Consider the following 16554-nt stretch of genomic DNA (forward strand, 5'->3'; position numbering starts at 1 on the left):
TACAGCCTTTCGGTACTGCACTGATCTGGCATAATGTCTGTAATCTAGATCAAGTCCCTTAAATGTTCCACACTCTTTTCTGCAGCCTAACCTAAGCAAGTCTGTGGTAACTGCACACTTAAGCACTTCACTGCTGGTCCACCACTTTTTACAGATAATATATAAATTAACTCTGGTCCTAAAATGTGCATGCAGTCCACTCCACAACTGAGCTTTTTACTCCTAAAAGCACTCGGATTTAACTCAGCAGTAAGAATGGTGTAATTCTCTTTTCCAAAGAGAAAGAAAAATTTCCATGTCTTGGCCAGTTCTTTATGTGGGATTGCTCCATTCGGCAGCTGGTAACACTACGTAACAGGGGAAAATGCCCTATTAAAGTGTTCACATCAGAGTATTGCAATTATAAATCAGAAGAATGATTCACATAGCAGCAGGTCCTCCCAGAACAGCACTGAGGTCTTCAGCCGATCTCTCCGGGGCTGCAAGGGAAGTGTTTTCTGTATAATACTGCTTGTTTTAACACAGACTCACCAAACCTTTCAGTTGTGGTGGGGATCTTGTTTGAAACCACGCAAAGGCAGACTACTACCAGATACCTCAGTACATGCAGGAACATCCCCACTCACCACTCTCTGCCAGTTTTTCAGCTGTGCATCTGCAAAACCCTCGGCACAGTAATTCCAGCCTCCAGTATGAGACACATAGAGGGAAAACAGAAAACTTTGCCCTCCTGTCCTTCCTCAACTGCAGGTTGCCTTTGATGCCTCCCAACAAAGGCATTCTCCTTCTGTATGTGCAGACACAACCTGCTCTACAGTTCACACAGATCATGCCAGCATAGGCCAAAGATGTAGAAACCACTCGCCATCAACCTGGAAGAGACTAAAGAGCCCTGCCAAGAGCTTGTAACTCCAGGAGAGAGGCAGCCAGCCCATCCCCCCTTCTCACATCTCCTGCCCCTTTCCCAGACCAAATTACTCCCCTGGCCAGCAAAGGGTGACCTGTTCTTCAGCTCAGTGCTGGGTCCAGCAAGTCCTCCATCACCTTGGGGCCCAGCTTGAATACACCCATGCACACCAGAGAGCTGCTGGTGCTGGGTACTGGGGACCCAGTGCATGAAGGTCCCCACGCTGGCAGTGCCTGCAGGACCCCGGAGGCAGAAGTGTCATGTCATCATTTGTTTGCACCTCACATATGACCCCTTCCTGCTTTCAGGCCTGCTGCTGGCAGAGTATTTACTTTAGCAACCCTGCTTTGTGGCAGGGTAATTTCATTGTCTGGTGTTTCTGTCAGGAAAATTAATTACCAGTCTAGCTTCCTGGCTTTTTCACCCACACATCACAGGACATTAAAAACAAATGCCAAAAAAATTCATTTCCACAGACTTGGATTCAGAGTGCTGGGCTCTCTCTGAATTTTAAAACTCCCCTGCAAACTCCCCTCCTTGAGGATAATTTACCACCTCTGGTAGGGTCCTGTGGCTGAGCGTGATTGTCTCAGCAGAGTCCTTCATGGACAAGTATACATAACAGACAAAAATATAACTCAAAACTTGATACTTGCTGGCACCTTGAGCAGAGAGCATGCCTGCTTCTCGCCTTCAGGGTGACGCTTCTAGAAGAAGGTTGTGGGCAGCTGCAGGCAGAGCTACAGTGATGCTCTCTGCTGAGTCGATACACACAACTCCCATCTTCTTCTGCCTGTTAGTCTCACCTGCCAACACCTGAACTTCAGGAAGCAGCAGCTTTCACATCTCCATCCAGAAAGCCCTGGGCAGAGGCAGAGAGGCAGGAGCCAAAGCCCTCAGCCTGAGTGGGCATGTACTGATCAGTTGCACACCCAGGGCTGACCCCTCTCAGTGCTTGTGCTCTCCCATGCACCAAGATACCTCCTGTGAGGAGAAGGAACCGCATCCTTCTCATGTCTTACAAAGGGGTTTTTATTCAAGTGATGGGGCTCCATCCTTCTCTCAGCTGAACCCTTTCTTTGGTATCTTTATGGACTCTTTCTCATACCTGCTCACTTGACCCTTTTGTATTTTGTGGAGGTATCCGCTTTTTATTGCCATATACTGCAGCATGCAGAGTACCCTCAGCTCTTAGTTAGTGGAGATGGAGAGCATACAGCACCTTTTTCTGTCCCTCTCTACCTTTCAGACCACAAATCACTTCTTAAGTGAAGGGCTGTAAAAGGAGATGGGCTCATATTCTGGGAGTAAAAGGTTGCAGTTGCTCTTTCCCTCACACCTCCACCTCTCCACTCGAACGGACACCTGAAAGGGATGCAGACATTCAATATTGATGACCCCAAGACTCAATGCCTTCCTCTGCTCCAGGGCTGGGCAGTTGCAGACTTCCTGCCTGTGAAAAAGTCAGCCATCAGGGCCACAGCTTAACACCTACAAGCACCAACAGCTCCTGCTCGCTCACTCACTCCCTTGCTCACTCCCCATCCCATGTGCTGCTTTCAGCCAGGGAGAGCCAGGCTAACCCTCATTGCTGGCCTCACTGTGAGACCTCTGCATTTCTCCCGCATCGCCAAGCACTGAAGTTTGCTCAGATGCTCAGCTGACAACCCTGCAGAAATGGTACAGCTCTGCAGCCACTTGCTAGGGCCTCAAGGACTGCCACGATCTCTGTGCTGTGTTGGGAAGCACCAACACAGCAGAATCACAAGGGACAGCCTTGGGAGTCAGGACTCATCCCAGAACATGCAGGCACACCATGCCTTTTACATTCCAGAATAAAGTTCAAAGCCTGGAGAGTTTAGTTAACATAGGGATATTCATAAGAGAGGAAAAGGGCCATTGAAGAATGTCATATGATCTATCAAGAGTATGCTGTTTACCCACAAAGATGTTTTAGTTTAAGCTGTAGGGAGGGACGGTGCCTCTAAATGGCCTACTAACTCACTCCCTCTTTCACAGGTCGAACACAGCTATGCCCAGTTTCTGGAAAAGACTGTGCGTGTAGCCAGAGCAATTTCCAGGGCTGTCAGACCACCAGCACAACCACCACTAGAGGGTAGCTCCAACGCTGCATTGCTCACATTGCCCTCACCCATCTCTCAAGATTAGTTTGCAACACATCAAAAAATATCTGTATCGGCTCAGAGGACTGGAAGCTGGATTCACTCAGCCTTCGGTGATGGTTTATGTTACAGGACATAAATATAACCTGGAGGCTGGTAACAAGTGAGGTACCGCAGGGGTTTATCCTGGGCGGGTCTTGTTTAACATCTTTATCACTGACCCGCAGGAGGAGGCAGAGTGCTCTCTCATCCAGTTTACAGGTGCTGCTAAACTGGAGAGACCTGGTGATGGGCTTGAAGACAGAGCTGCCACCCAAAAGGATCTGGACAAACAGGAGGCATGGGCAAACAGAGACCTTCTGAAATGCAGCCAGGACAAATGTGGAGTCCTGCCTCTGGGATGAATCCAAGTCCTGGTGACAACACCTGGGGAACTGCTCATAGGGAAAAGCCATGAGCACCCTGACTTGAGGGGCAGTGGGCTGAAACAAGGACCCTGGTAGCAGCAGCTGGGCCAACAGGCTCCCTGGAGCAGGGCTAGCAGACCAAGGAATGTGCTGACTCACCTGCAGCCACACCTGTGAGACCACATCTGGCTACCATCCATGTTCAGCCTGGGGACCCCAGTGCATGGGTGAACTGGAGCAACCTCACTGGGGAGACACACAGCCGTGGGAGACCTGAGAGCAGCCTGCCCCCTTCTATCCTGCCACATGGAGAAGATGGTGCCAAGCTCTTTGCTCAGGCGGGCAGCAGGAGGGGAAGATGACAGACAAAGCAAAACAGGGGAGGTTCCCACTGGGGACAGGGAAAACACCTCCACTGTGCTGGTAAACGAACCAACCACCAGTAGAGGCTGCCGCAAGAGGCTGTGCAGTTGCTGTCCTTGGATGCTTTCAAGACCTGGCAAGACAAAGTCCTGATCCTGATCTCATGGATGACCCTACCCTGACCAGCACGTTGGGCTAAATGACTTCCCAAGGCCCCCTCACATCTGAACTACTCTAACTCTATACAGTACAGTAGCTATACATTTGTCAATAGGAAGGTCACCACGATCCTCCTACATACAGACAAAATACTAAATAGCTGGGAGTGTTTCAGGGGGTGCAGGTGCAGGTCCCAGGGTGTTTTTAGCAAGTGTACATAGGCGGTTCTTTCTGTCTTTTAAAAACAGAGAGCAAGTTACACAAGAATTACTTCTGGACTTGACTGGCATAATTATCAAAGAAGCCTTGGGAGCCTATCATTACTAAGGGTATTTAATAGCAAATAAATCACAGAAGCAGACTAAACTACCCGCCCCTTGACACCACTCATGTTCCACCAGGGTGCTGACTGGGAAGGGTGAAAATACTCCAGATGATGGTGTCAGAGGCTGGCAGGGCTAGCCCGGACACTGGGAAGCCACCCACTCCCTCCATGCCGTGGTATTGGGCCATCCCATGCCTGTGTCACTCCTGGCAAGCATTCAGCCAGCTTGCTTTACAGACCCCACTGGCAGAGCATCCATAAATTTTCCTGTGCCCCAAAGGACCTCGCCCCTTGTAATTTTAAGGAATAATACAGCTGTGCATAGCTGGCTTTATGTCATGCCTAACTACAACTTGTTGTCAGCCTTGTGTCTATTTAATACATATGGAAAAAGCTAACTTCGTACATCTCACTTGACTTTGCCTATACCCAGCTTTCTGCCAGGCTGCACCTCTTCCCTATCTTCACCCAGCTGGGGCCTCAACACATATTTAGTACCTATAACCTCGTCTCTTTCTCTCGCCTGCTTACCTCTGCCCCCTTTTGTCTCTCATCTTTCCTGCTTTCTTCCTGCACTTAGTGTGGATGAAGAGAGAGGTGGACATCACACACAGAAGCGCTGAAGTTCCCCACCTCCATGGAAGGGGTGCACACCACACACCTGCAAACACAGCCCTGGGCTGCTACGGGGGGCAAGCTGGGCAAGCGCAGATAGTGTGCATCCATCTTTAACAATGGAGTGTCACACAGACACTCACACACCAGACACCCCAATGGGATCTCGACACTCACTGCCAGCATTCACATGAGGCTCTTGGGAAAAGCAATACCCATTGGCTAATCCTGGAAGAGTTTCAAGTAAACCACACTAACATACTCCAAGCACTTGCCATCGCTGTGCACCTTTCTTGGAGTTAAGCAAGCCAGATTCAGCCATGAACAAAGCCTGGGTTTAAATGGGGACAGAGGGGTCCCTGCTGGGAAGCTCTACACCACTCTGTTCTCCTATATGCACTGCACATATACATTCCATTTAGGTTAGGGCCTGAAAGAAAACCTCCTGCTCTCTTCAGCAAGAGCGTGCGAGCAAATGACTGAAGCCCTGAGCTGGAGAAGGCAGCGCAGCTGTTTTGTGGAAACAAGACAAAAGATTTAGAAACAGTTGCTTTTTTTCCCTCTCTCATGTCAGGCTGTTTACAGAAACCAAGGGATGAAATTTTGCAGACAAAAACACTGAGAGCAGCCTGTCAGTCTCAGAGGGAGGGAGGGAGAGAGAAGGAGAGGGAGGGGAGCATAGGCTTCTTTCAGGATTATGGATCATTGCTAAATTGCTCTATCAATGATTAAACCCATCACTCAAAGCACAGTAACCAAAATATAGCAGATAAAGCCTTTCTCATATACTCTCTACCAGCTGCTCTCTTCCTCCTAAAGCCAGAGGGGAATGAAAATTCCCGTAGTTTATATTTTATAAACATCATTTTCCCTGTGCCTTGAAAGTAAAAGCTTTTTCGGACAAGGTACAATAAAACCAAGCTTGCAACAGGAAGATATTAAAGGAGGACTCGCCCTTTCGATTAACAGACTCAAGGAATAAAACAAAATCTCTCCAATCAATATGATTTCTTAGTGCTGACAGGTTAAAACATTTGTCTGTGGGTAAGTGAAGAGGCAGGCCCCAGCCATCAATAGCTGTTAGTTGTTATTTGCCTTTGCCGCTGGGTAGATTGAGATCAACGGCACGGTGGGCATGGTCCCAGGAAAGGACAGGACATGGCCAAGTGGTGTGTGGCGTTTGGTCTTGCCAGTGACTCTGTGGAGAGAAAAACTGCAAACACGCATCCAAGCGGAGAGAGGAAGCCCTGGGCGGGCAGTGCCGACAGGGAACCATGCAGGAAGGACGACCAGGACCTGACATCCAGCTGGAAAGGCTTCCACGTGGCTGCCAATGTCTGAATAGGCATGAGTTTTTAGCAGCACTATACGCACTTGCTGGAGGCTGCGGCTCTAGTTCAGCAAAAACTTCATCATATGCATCACCTGAAGCAAGTATGTGCTTGAGTCCTGGAGAGGGCACTGGATGCAGCTGACATTAAGTATACATTTAGGTGCTTTGCTGAATCTGAATCAGCTAGCAAGTCCTCGTGCACTTGAGCTGGAAATCCTAAGAGGTAAGAAAAGCTATTAAGCCCAGCAATAGAAAAGAAAGCCAGGTCCTGGGTCAGCTGAGAGACCTACTAAGCTTGTCCTAGCCAGAAGTGCATTTTCGTACATCCCTGGAGGAAGCCCTATTGGAGCGATCACAGTCATGCTCACCGCTTTGGACTCAAAAATGCAGGACTCCATAAACTTCAGAGAAGGTGCACAGTGCTTTGCACCACGACCATCGCCCTTGGGGGTAATCAGCTCCACACTGACCCAGAAGTGCAGAAACATGCATGCAGAGTGGGGTTGGGGGTGGGGGTGAAGCAACAACAGCTACATTCAGCACAGCATGACCTCTAGTTGTTCTCCGAAACAAAGGGTAATGCACAGAGGGGGAGGGCTGGGGCTTTCCCAGGTTATGGAAGAAATCAGAGAATAGAAAAATCATAATTTGAGAACAAAAGCCCTATCCATGCCAGGCAGTGAATGGATGAGCCACAACGTATTGGGTGCAGAGATTCCCTGAAGGAGGCATCTGATCAAGAGGGGAAGAATGCCAATTATGTGCTCCCATTCATGCCACTGCAATGAAAGCATAATTCTGACTCCGCTTTCTGACCCGCAGTATGCAATTTATGCAAATCCAAGCTGTTCTCGCTTCTTTCAGAGCCAAATACCCACCAATGCCAGAGCTGGCTCTAACTTTTTGTTTTCCTTTTCAAATCTATTGTTTTCACTGTTAAATATTTAAGACCTTTTGTTGTTGCTGATGAGTTTCTTTAGAAATGAAATTGTAATTAAAAAGATCCCAAAGCACACAGAGACAGACAAGAGTTGACTTCTCATCTCCAGCCTTCCATTCTGTCATGCTCAGCTCCATCCCAACCCCTTATCATTCCAACCCAGAGCCCTGCCATGTATCAGCCAAGTGAAGCTCCTTGCATCTGACCCGTAACATTCCCCAAGACTTTTGTTCACAGCAAATACTGAAAGTTGCACCAAGCTGCATGGTGGTTTTATGGGATTAGCCTGAATACTGAGCCAACTGTCAACATAAGACTCCAAATGATTTCTATCCCTGGCAAACGAGGATATGAACCAGACTCAGGCCATGATCCTAAGATTGGCTTCACAGAGCAAGTAGCAGGTCTGAGGCTAAAAATATCAAATTACTGCAGCCTTCCTTTATTTTTTTTTCTTTTAATGATGTCTACTGGATGCTTTTTTTTTTTTAATTAGTAAAAGACAAAGACAAAAATAAAGTACTTATCCTGCCTGATCCTCGGAGAAAGCAGCATTGCCCTTTACTTATCTCTGAAGAGCCACACAGATTTAATATTATTATTAGCAGCAACTATTTGTATTTCTGTGGCACGCAGAAGTCCTGGCAGAGACCGGAGCCTCATAATGCTAGACTCTAAAACACAACGTGCTAAGGGACTGTGTCTGCTCCAGAGAATTGATGATCTAAGACGATGTGTGGTGACAGGGGAACAGATTGGTGGAGCAGTTCGCCCAAGATCATACAGCGAGAGCATAGCAAAGCCAAGAAAAGAAGTGGGGTCCTTGCAAACAACGTGCTCTATCTATTAGACCACAACATCTTCCATTTATGATATTTGGGAATAGCAATAATAATACAGGGATTCGAAGGCTCTCTCAAAAGAGAAGGGTATTACTGAGGCAAGGCACATTTTGAAGCAAAATGACCTGTAGATGTTACCCAGCAAGACAGTAGCTGTGTCTGCAACAGCTCATGAAATCCAAAGCCCACTTTAATGCCCTGCTTGGTGAGTCACAGCATCCTGCCTATGCTGTGGACCTGCCTGGTCTACAAAGAAGTTTTAGGAAAAGCCTGGGAATGCCTGCACATAAAGGTACACGTGGCTGGGAACAGCAGGGGCACCTGGCGCTGCCCCAGTTGGCTATTCCTGCTGCAGAGAGTTGAAAAATTCCACCTTCAACTCAAGCCCTACTTGAATCTACACAGCCCATGGTGCAGGTGACAACAGCCCCCTGTACAAGCAGCAGGGCACAGCACCACATAAAAACATTCCTCTTCCACAGAGCTGCTGAAACACAAATCCACTCTGAATTTAACTTATTTTTATTGTATTTATATTAGGGTTAACATCTGGAAGTGTTAAGTAGGGCCCCACTGTACTAGGCGCTGTAAAAAAATGTAAGAAAATGGTCGCTGCCCTAAAAGACTTGCAACCTAATTTGGGATCCCTCATCACCCTGGAAATACAAGCTCTGGGACTTGCTGTTCAGCATCTGCTGGGCTGGGATCTGCAAGCAAGCCTGCACAAAACACAGTCCCTCTACTCAATGGAGTGACCACTGACAGTCCGGATCCTGCAACCAACAGGGACAGGAGGGAACCCACAGGTGTGAGCAGCCCCACTGGAAAGCCCCAGCAGCCCAGGCTACTGGCACCCCAATGTCGGTTACATAAAAACTACAATGGAGTAAGGCTTAAGCATATTTGCTGGAAGGACAAAGGATCATCACTGACATCTCAGGTTGCTGATAATACATGGCTGCCTTTAACAAGCCAGCATGGGAAACACCCTCCAGCATCTACCACATCACTGTGGACCTCAAATGCCCAAGGCTCTCAAGCACAAACCTAAACACCGAGGGGTAACTGGGTAACCCCTGCTCCCCGTGGAAGATTAGGCCCTGAGCACGGTAATGGTGGTGACCGGCATCCCAAGGGCCTGTGGGGACCAGTGCCCTGTCTGCAGTGGTGAGACTCCGCTCCCCCCATACCACATGTCCCACGGCAGCTCCCCTAGTCCCTGCCCTTCCTAGTCCTCCCACTGTCCCCATCAGCCCCTGCTTTACTCTCAAACTCTGCTTGGCTTGCCTGCTTGTTCCATACACCAGTTTATTTCCTCCTGAGATCCCCTCTTTCCCCAGCTCTCCTCCTAGGTTTTATCCTTTCTGGGCTGAATGGCCACTGGTCCAGTGCCTACATAGCAAAAAGGATAGGCAAGGCAAGCCCGAAACACCATCTCTGGGACAGTGCTTTCTGTGAATGCCCTCTGCTCCCACCCAAACTTTATCTCACATGGGGATGGGGGCTACCACATTTTAGGGGAACAGACTGCAGTTCCCCGATTGTCCAGACACGGAAGAGAACCCTTGCAGCTGTTAGCAGAGGAACAACTCTGACTTTAATCTTTAATGCCACACATCTTACTGGAGCCAGACAGGAAACCAGAACACAAGCAAGAATGCATGCATGGTGTGCAAACAGTCCCGAAGGAATCATGATGCTTGCAGGGAAAAGGCAACACTTCAGAAGGAAGACTTTTAAAATAAAGTCTTCTGCGAACTTCAGTTTATTCTTTATTTAAAACCTTCACATGGAAAATTCAATTGTTCTTCAATGCATCTCTGTACCAAATCAGGAGACTAAATTCAATCATTAAAGTGTGAAGCTGATGAATTTAAATCCATAGTAAGTGCAAATTTCAACACAATTTTAAGTAAGGAGTCGCTCCCAACACCTTCATAACATGTCAACACATAGTCATGTATTTGTTTCTGGGACTCTTCAAATGTCTCCTTTTACAGTTTCATTTTTTTCTTGCCAAAACAAATTCTTAAAGCTATCCCAATGTTCTGAAAAAAATATAAACATTTCCCACATGTTAAAATCCTAGGTGGCCATGACAGAAAAAAGGAGACACATAACTTGCAGGAAAAAAAAAAAAATCATACAAAACAAACTCTTCTTCCTCTTTGCTACACACAAGGGGAATTTGGACTGATTCCCGTCTGATTAATTTTAACTTCTAATTTGTCCTTGGATCGCACTGCGGTATGGATGTCATTTCTTAATTTGACTGTTTTGCAAGTAGCCAGTACTGTCCTTGTAAAGGGCGAAGAAATCCCCATATAACAGGAATGCTTCTGGCTGAGGGGAAGTTTAGAAAATTACTCCAGAGAAATAAATACAAAAACCAAAAGTACTGCCCAGGACATGAAGACAAAGATCCACCCTTTCTTGAAAGAAGAGGCTCTCTTATGTATACATTCATATCTTCAGTTATCGTGACTGACTGTAACCATTTAGCCCTTTCTTATGTCAGCTACAGGGTTCAAGAACATTTCCTGGCATTCTTCACATTTTTTTATGTGTTGCAATTTTATCTGGTGTATATCATATGCTTTCCCCCGAAATGCCTAAACTGAGCTATATTCCCCCTGACGGAGAAGTTTGGGCTTCATAAACGTGACTGCAGCTCTCAGAAACCTCATCCCTTGAGGACTGCGTTAGAAATCACTGAAAACAGAGCAAGTTTGGCTTTGATAGGTAAAGCCACAGTATGTTCAAGCAGCAGGGGATGCAAATGGACAAACACCTCCCCTCAAAGACACTTTCATCCAGGACTGCACCACCAGCTGTAAGCCCTTTGGTTTTGTCACCTCCCTTCCCATCTCCATCTCTGCAGCTCCCCTGTCCGACACCCATTTTAGGTGTAGAAAGTGGTCTTTTGGGTTTAACCAGGACTGTGACAAGATCAGAGCTGCTGCCCACACTACAATGGGCAGATGGCCTCCAGCTGGGCTGGGAAGGGGTGGAAAGGTCCCTGCACGAGGTGCAGGTCATTACCCACCATGTGATTTACTACCAACACAGAGCAATATTTAGGGTGCAATAATAAGGCAGTACATGAGTGCTTTACCAACAAACAAGACGGGTAAGGGAATAACTGTATTTCCCCTGTTATTCAAAGAGGAGGTTCACCAAAAGGTTAGCAAGAAAACAATGTGGGCCATCGATCACAGGGACAGCTAACCTAGAAAGGTTACTGCATGCTCCTGCCTCATTTTTCACATATATAATTACCCCAACATTTCTCCTCATGTCCCACCCATCACCCACCACCAAACGCAAACCACCGCTGCTTTATTATGTGTTTTGTTTACACTCCCTGCCACTGCCCCGCAACATGCCACAGTGGCTGAAAGATTAAGTGGCACAACTCTCCTGTGATCCCTGCAGGGCAGTGTGGTGGGGGAAAGGCAGCTTGAGGGCTTTCCAGCCTTTCCTTCACCTGATGTGAGAAGCTGCTACCTCTCAGTGGAGGTCAAGGTGTGATGGAGGTAGGAGGGACGCGGGGTCTTTACATCTGCCATGTGAGACAGAAAAGCAAGGTAGGGATGGGTGAGGGAAGACTGCTTCCATTCATGAAGGGCTCAGATTTGCTTTTGGATCTTCATCCAACTAAAACAAAATGCCAATATTGCAGAACATACTTGGCACCTCCTAAAGCGCAATCCTACTCTGAACAGTGCCTGTCTAAAAACAGCAACACCAGGCTCCTTGTTTACCGCGTCTTCCTGATGCCTGATCTGAATTTCTCAGTTTAAAAGAATTACTTTTACTTCTTTTTTCTAACTACCAGTCCAGCAAACCCAACCAAGTCTTCGAGAGCCACTCTGGACTCATTTCTTGCAAATTTATGCATGCAGACACAGGCAGCCAAATCAGAGTTATGCAGAGATGGGCAGGGGAAACACAAAGCAATGATTTGAAGACAATGAATTTGCAGGGAACTCAGTGTGTTTCTACTCCAAGTACAGCATCACGTTTCTGAGGCAGGGAAGCCTGAAGGTCTTTTTTTTAAAAAAAAATATTTTTTTTTTTTTTGCTTTGGGGAAACCTAAAATAGCTTCCTTTGAGACCCCACACTCTGTAATCACGATTTCTTCCTTCTGCACTATTTCTGGATCTAGGCTTTTCAGTTGTAGAATAATAGTAAATTTGTATAAAATAAGGAAAACTTCTGCTGCAGCAACAATAGTAAGAAATACTTTAAGCCCTAGATCTGAAGAACTATCTTCTGTTCGTGCTTTTTTCTATCCAACCAGAAATTATAATTAATTCTAACAATACTAAAATCATTATTTTCTAATTGTAACCATATCTGCAATAGAACTCCATGTTGATGTGAAGCAGAATAGAAAAAAAAAAAAATTGCTGACAGGAGTGAAAAGCTTGCATGACAGAAGTCACGCAATGATACAAAATTGCATGCCTGTCCTGTTTTGGACCCCAGAAAAGTTCACACCCTACGAATGCTAATGAAGAGAGAATCACCCTGGAAAAGCCAGTACCAGTAGTCTCAACAGGAAATTAAATACAGAATTTCTCTTTAGAAAGAAACCCAGAAAGGTGAGAACTTTTGCAGTGCCTTTGAGGCTGCTCAGCTCTAAGATGCTCACCTCAGGATCCTGATAGAAAACTAGACACAGCTAGGATCCAGAAAAAACAAGGTGTAAGCCTCCTTCACAGTGCTGAAGGCCATCCCTAAAGCTTTGTTTCCGAGTTAGATCCACAACAGACAGTGGAGAGGATGCTGGAAAAAAACCACCACGGACCACAACAGACATTGGTTCCCATGTCCTGGAGGTGCCATGCAAAACCTCTCCTCCACACACTGTGAGAGCCAGCCCCTTCCTCAGCCAAACCCCTTGCTCCCAATACCTACAAGTACATACTGCATTTTCAGATGATGCTTCCCTCTGCCAAGCCTTCATGAAAGCAGCATGGGATGGCTGTAACAGTGAGCTGCCGTCTTCGGCACTGACTGCAGCACAGATGTTCCAGCTATAGGCACCTTCAGTTCAGCTCTCGCTCCTTCTTTATAGTTGGTCCCCCCACCCCCTCAGTGGGGTGTATCATTATTGAACCTTTGTGGCCTTCCACTCCACATCCCTGTGACTAGAGGTGATCCTGGCACCTCTGCCAGGCCGGGCTGGGAGCTGAGCTCAAGGGAAAACCCACCAGGAGCACTGGCTTTTTGCATTGATGCCCATCCTGCACACAACCAAGGCAGAGGTGGCTCCTGACTAGAAATCAGAGCTACCACCACTACAAAACCTGGATCCAGCTGGGGAAGAGCAGCCAGCGCCCATGTGAAGCCAAGAGAGTAAAAGCCACCTATGCTCACTGAGGGCTGCACTCCGTGCCCTCCTCCCACCCACAACCACTGTGCTGATGTCTCCTGAGTCAGGCCTGGTTTATAGTTATCTTCTTTCGTCCAACAGACAAGGCCAGTGTCAGCACAGTGCTCATCCTCTCCTGAAACCACAAGGCGATGTTTACTTGTCACATCAGCAGCAGCACTGACACTGTACCCAAGTACATAAGCTGGGGCATGTGTTGGGGGACACCTCTTGGTTGTTTCTTTCAATACCATTGTTTATTTATTTGCTACAGAAACAAAGAACAAACAACAACATGGTACAAAGCCACAAGCTCTGGAGAGGAGCAATAGCTGCAAACCCTTCAGGATTGAGTTGGGCCCTCTGAGGATCTATCTCGATTTTAGAAAAATCCCTGCTTTTCCACTCTTCCTTGAAGCAGCAAACTTGATGAGAGAAGGATTAATTAGCTGATGTTTGTAAAGCCCTTTGAAGATGAAGTGTTATTTTTATGTTCAAGTCTCACCAAAGGAAAAAAAATAAAAGGCTAGAGAAAGACTTACGCTGTTTCCTACAGACGGGGTCTTGGGACTGAGTTCCTCTACTTCTCCAAAGGTATATATTAACTGGCAAGCTGACACTGCAGCCCTTCCCCTGGGGAATGCATTAACAGGGTCTCTGCCCAGCTGCCTATTTTCATGAAACATGTAGAACGCAATACCACTAAGACCTCTCCCCCCTGCATCAAATTTGCTTGATTTTGTCCACCAGATACAATACTTAAGGGGAACACAGCAGCAGTGTGATCACGCACATCTCATTTCCTTAGAAAAGCAGACTAAAAGCAAATGAGGAAGGCCTTTGAATATAGACGCGGAGCGTATGGCTACCCAGAACCCAGGTGGGCTATTTTTTCCTGAAGTGTAAATGACAGAAGTGTTTTATCTTTTTTAAACACTTTGCACCTCCTCTTGGAATTTCTGTATGCCCCTTCTATTTTTTGCAGGTTTGGGGGGTTATTTGTTTGGTTTTTTTTTACTCCCCATGTCCTTGGCATCATGAGGATGCACCCAAAGCAGAGGCACACTATGGAGCAAGACAAGGATCCTGACTGCTGAAAAGCAACAAGAAGCTTACAGGTGGGTGCCCTGCCCTAGGAAGACAAAAATAGCAAGAGGACACACAGGACTGTGATTTATTAGTAGAGCTCTGCTCAACACCTAAAGACAAGGATGACAACAAACTGTTAAAGGTCATGCCTGAAGTGAGCTGGCAACCCAGAAGGGGAAGACTGTGGTATACAGCCCATTACCGTTCCTTCAGCTCCGTGACCTCATCAAAATCTCATTACCACCAAAAATAAGCAGTATGCTAGCTTTGACTTATCCTGTTAGATAACATCTAAATATTCATCTTAACGATGATGCCTAATGTCCAGCTCCACATATGTTTGTTCTCCCATGACCAGGGCTAGCAGCACCTGTCCTGAGCCTACTTTCACCTGAGTTCCTTTCCCTGCTGTCAGCTCAGCAAGGCACAACCAAGAGCTGTGAGGTCCTGCATAAAAACAGCCATCTGGTGAAGGGGCAGGAAGAACCAGTTAAAAACAGAGTAGCTCCAACATATGGAGAAAATAATTCAGTTGGGCAGTGTAGGAAGAAGCAAACCCTATTATAATAATTGTGTTGCCAAGTGATGTTGCAGACTTGTTTTTCCTCTCATAGCTCCTGCACTAAGAACAGAGCTTCCCCCATCATGTGGCACCATCCCCACAGCAAGATCAAACTGTTCTCCTGAGTGATTTGTGGGATTACCAGGTTACCACCAAAATTCTGCGGTGTGAACTGAGGACAGAGACAGGAGCATTGCACCCCTCTACCGCTTTGCTTATTCTTCCATTCTGAGTTGAAACACTAAGACTGGGAAAAGGTGATTCAGTTCAGCTGGGAAGTTCAGCTTTTCCCCAAGGAAAGCTGACTCATATTTAGCGCAGGAGGCAATTTCACTAGTGGTAAGCCCAGGTTTGAAAGACTTCTGGACCACCGTACCCAAGGACAGTTAATGCAAATCTGCTTTGGGCTAAGGCACCTCTCTTCCTCAACACAGGAATTCTGGTCCTCCTGTACTCCCCCATATATCTGGGACAGAGCAGCCTGATAAAACCCTGATTATAAACTGGTCCTTCTACAACAGCTCCCCTTCTTCTTCAGACATTTCTGGGTTGCTGATAAAAAGGTACCAGGTGTGCAAGCTCAAAAAGTACTCCTTACCCTGCAGCATAAAGGTAACCCCTCCCTAGAGATCACGCTAATCAGCTCCTCCCCCCCAGAAGCCATTACTACTTGTGCTCCTAGGGTCCGCAATCTGATTATCATCACTAAGATCTAACTATGTGCAAAACAGAGTGTCTCCCAAGGTCCCATCCTGGCTCCCCAGGCCACAGTGGTGCACCCCTCTTGCAAATCTGGCAGGCAAGGGATCCGTCTCTCTGACTGCTCCCTGCCCACTGGCCATGCAGACTAACAGGTAGCCCCCCCCAGACAGCAGTGTAAAATAAGACGCGAGCACCATCATCTCGGTTAGCATGTGCTGCTGCCAAGGCCAGCATGTGAGACAGCACAGATGCCCATGCCAGGATAACTCTGGGGCAAGTATGGATCTGGATGTTAAGTACAGCCACCACGCTGAATGATGGCAGGTAACCCCAATTCTCCTGCCTCTTAGGGACATACCTTCCTACTGAGCCATTTGTTACAGGCATGCTTTTTCAGGTAAAAGCAGCTCAGGTCCAGATTCAAGGCTCTAGATTTTTCTTGGTAAGGAACTTGCTTTTTACCTCTTTTTCCTTTGTTTCCTTCCTCCCCACCACCTTCCCCCTTTCTCCCTCTCACCCGTTCCTATGCTGCGTCTTTCCACTGAGCTGCATTTATTTCCAGACCCAGATATGCATGGTTGTAACCAGAGATTTCCTTGCACAAGCAGCCTTGCAGCTTCCAGCTGAAGGTGGAGAAACCTACTAGTGTCTCTGGAGGCGTGGAAGACAGAGCAGAAAGCACAGCCTCTTGCTGCAGTCATCATTCCCAGGCAAGCAAAATCCCAGTCAGAGACCAGTTAACGTATTAGTCATTAATTCTGGATAAAAGGAAATTTATTTGCACGGCCCTGCTTAGACAAGACTGA

General features: G+C 47.0%; 1 protein-coding gene across 5 annotated transcripts in view; it reads right to left on the bottom strand.

Moving 5' to 3' along the window:
• The window catches only part of HIPK2 (homeodomain interacting protein kinase 2), a 143315-nt gene that overhangs the window by 47057 nt on the left and 79704 nt on the right, over nucleotides 1–16554 (bottom strand). The window lies entirely within an intron of this gene.

The sequence above is a fragment of the Falco punctatus genome (assembly GCF_963210335.1).
Source record: "Falco punctatus genome assembly, chromosome: 6".
NCBI classification, from domain to species: Eukaryota; Metazoa; Chordata; class Aves; order Falconiformes; family Falconidae; genus Falco; species Falco punctatus.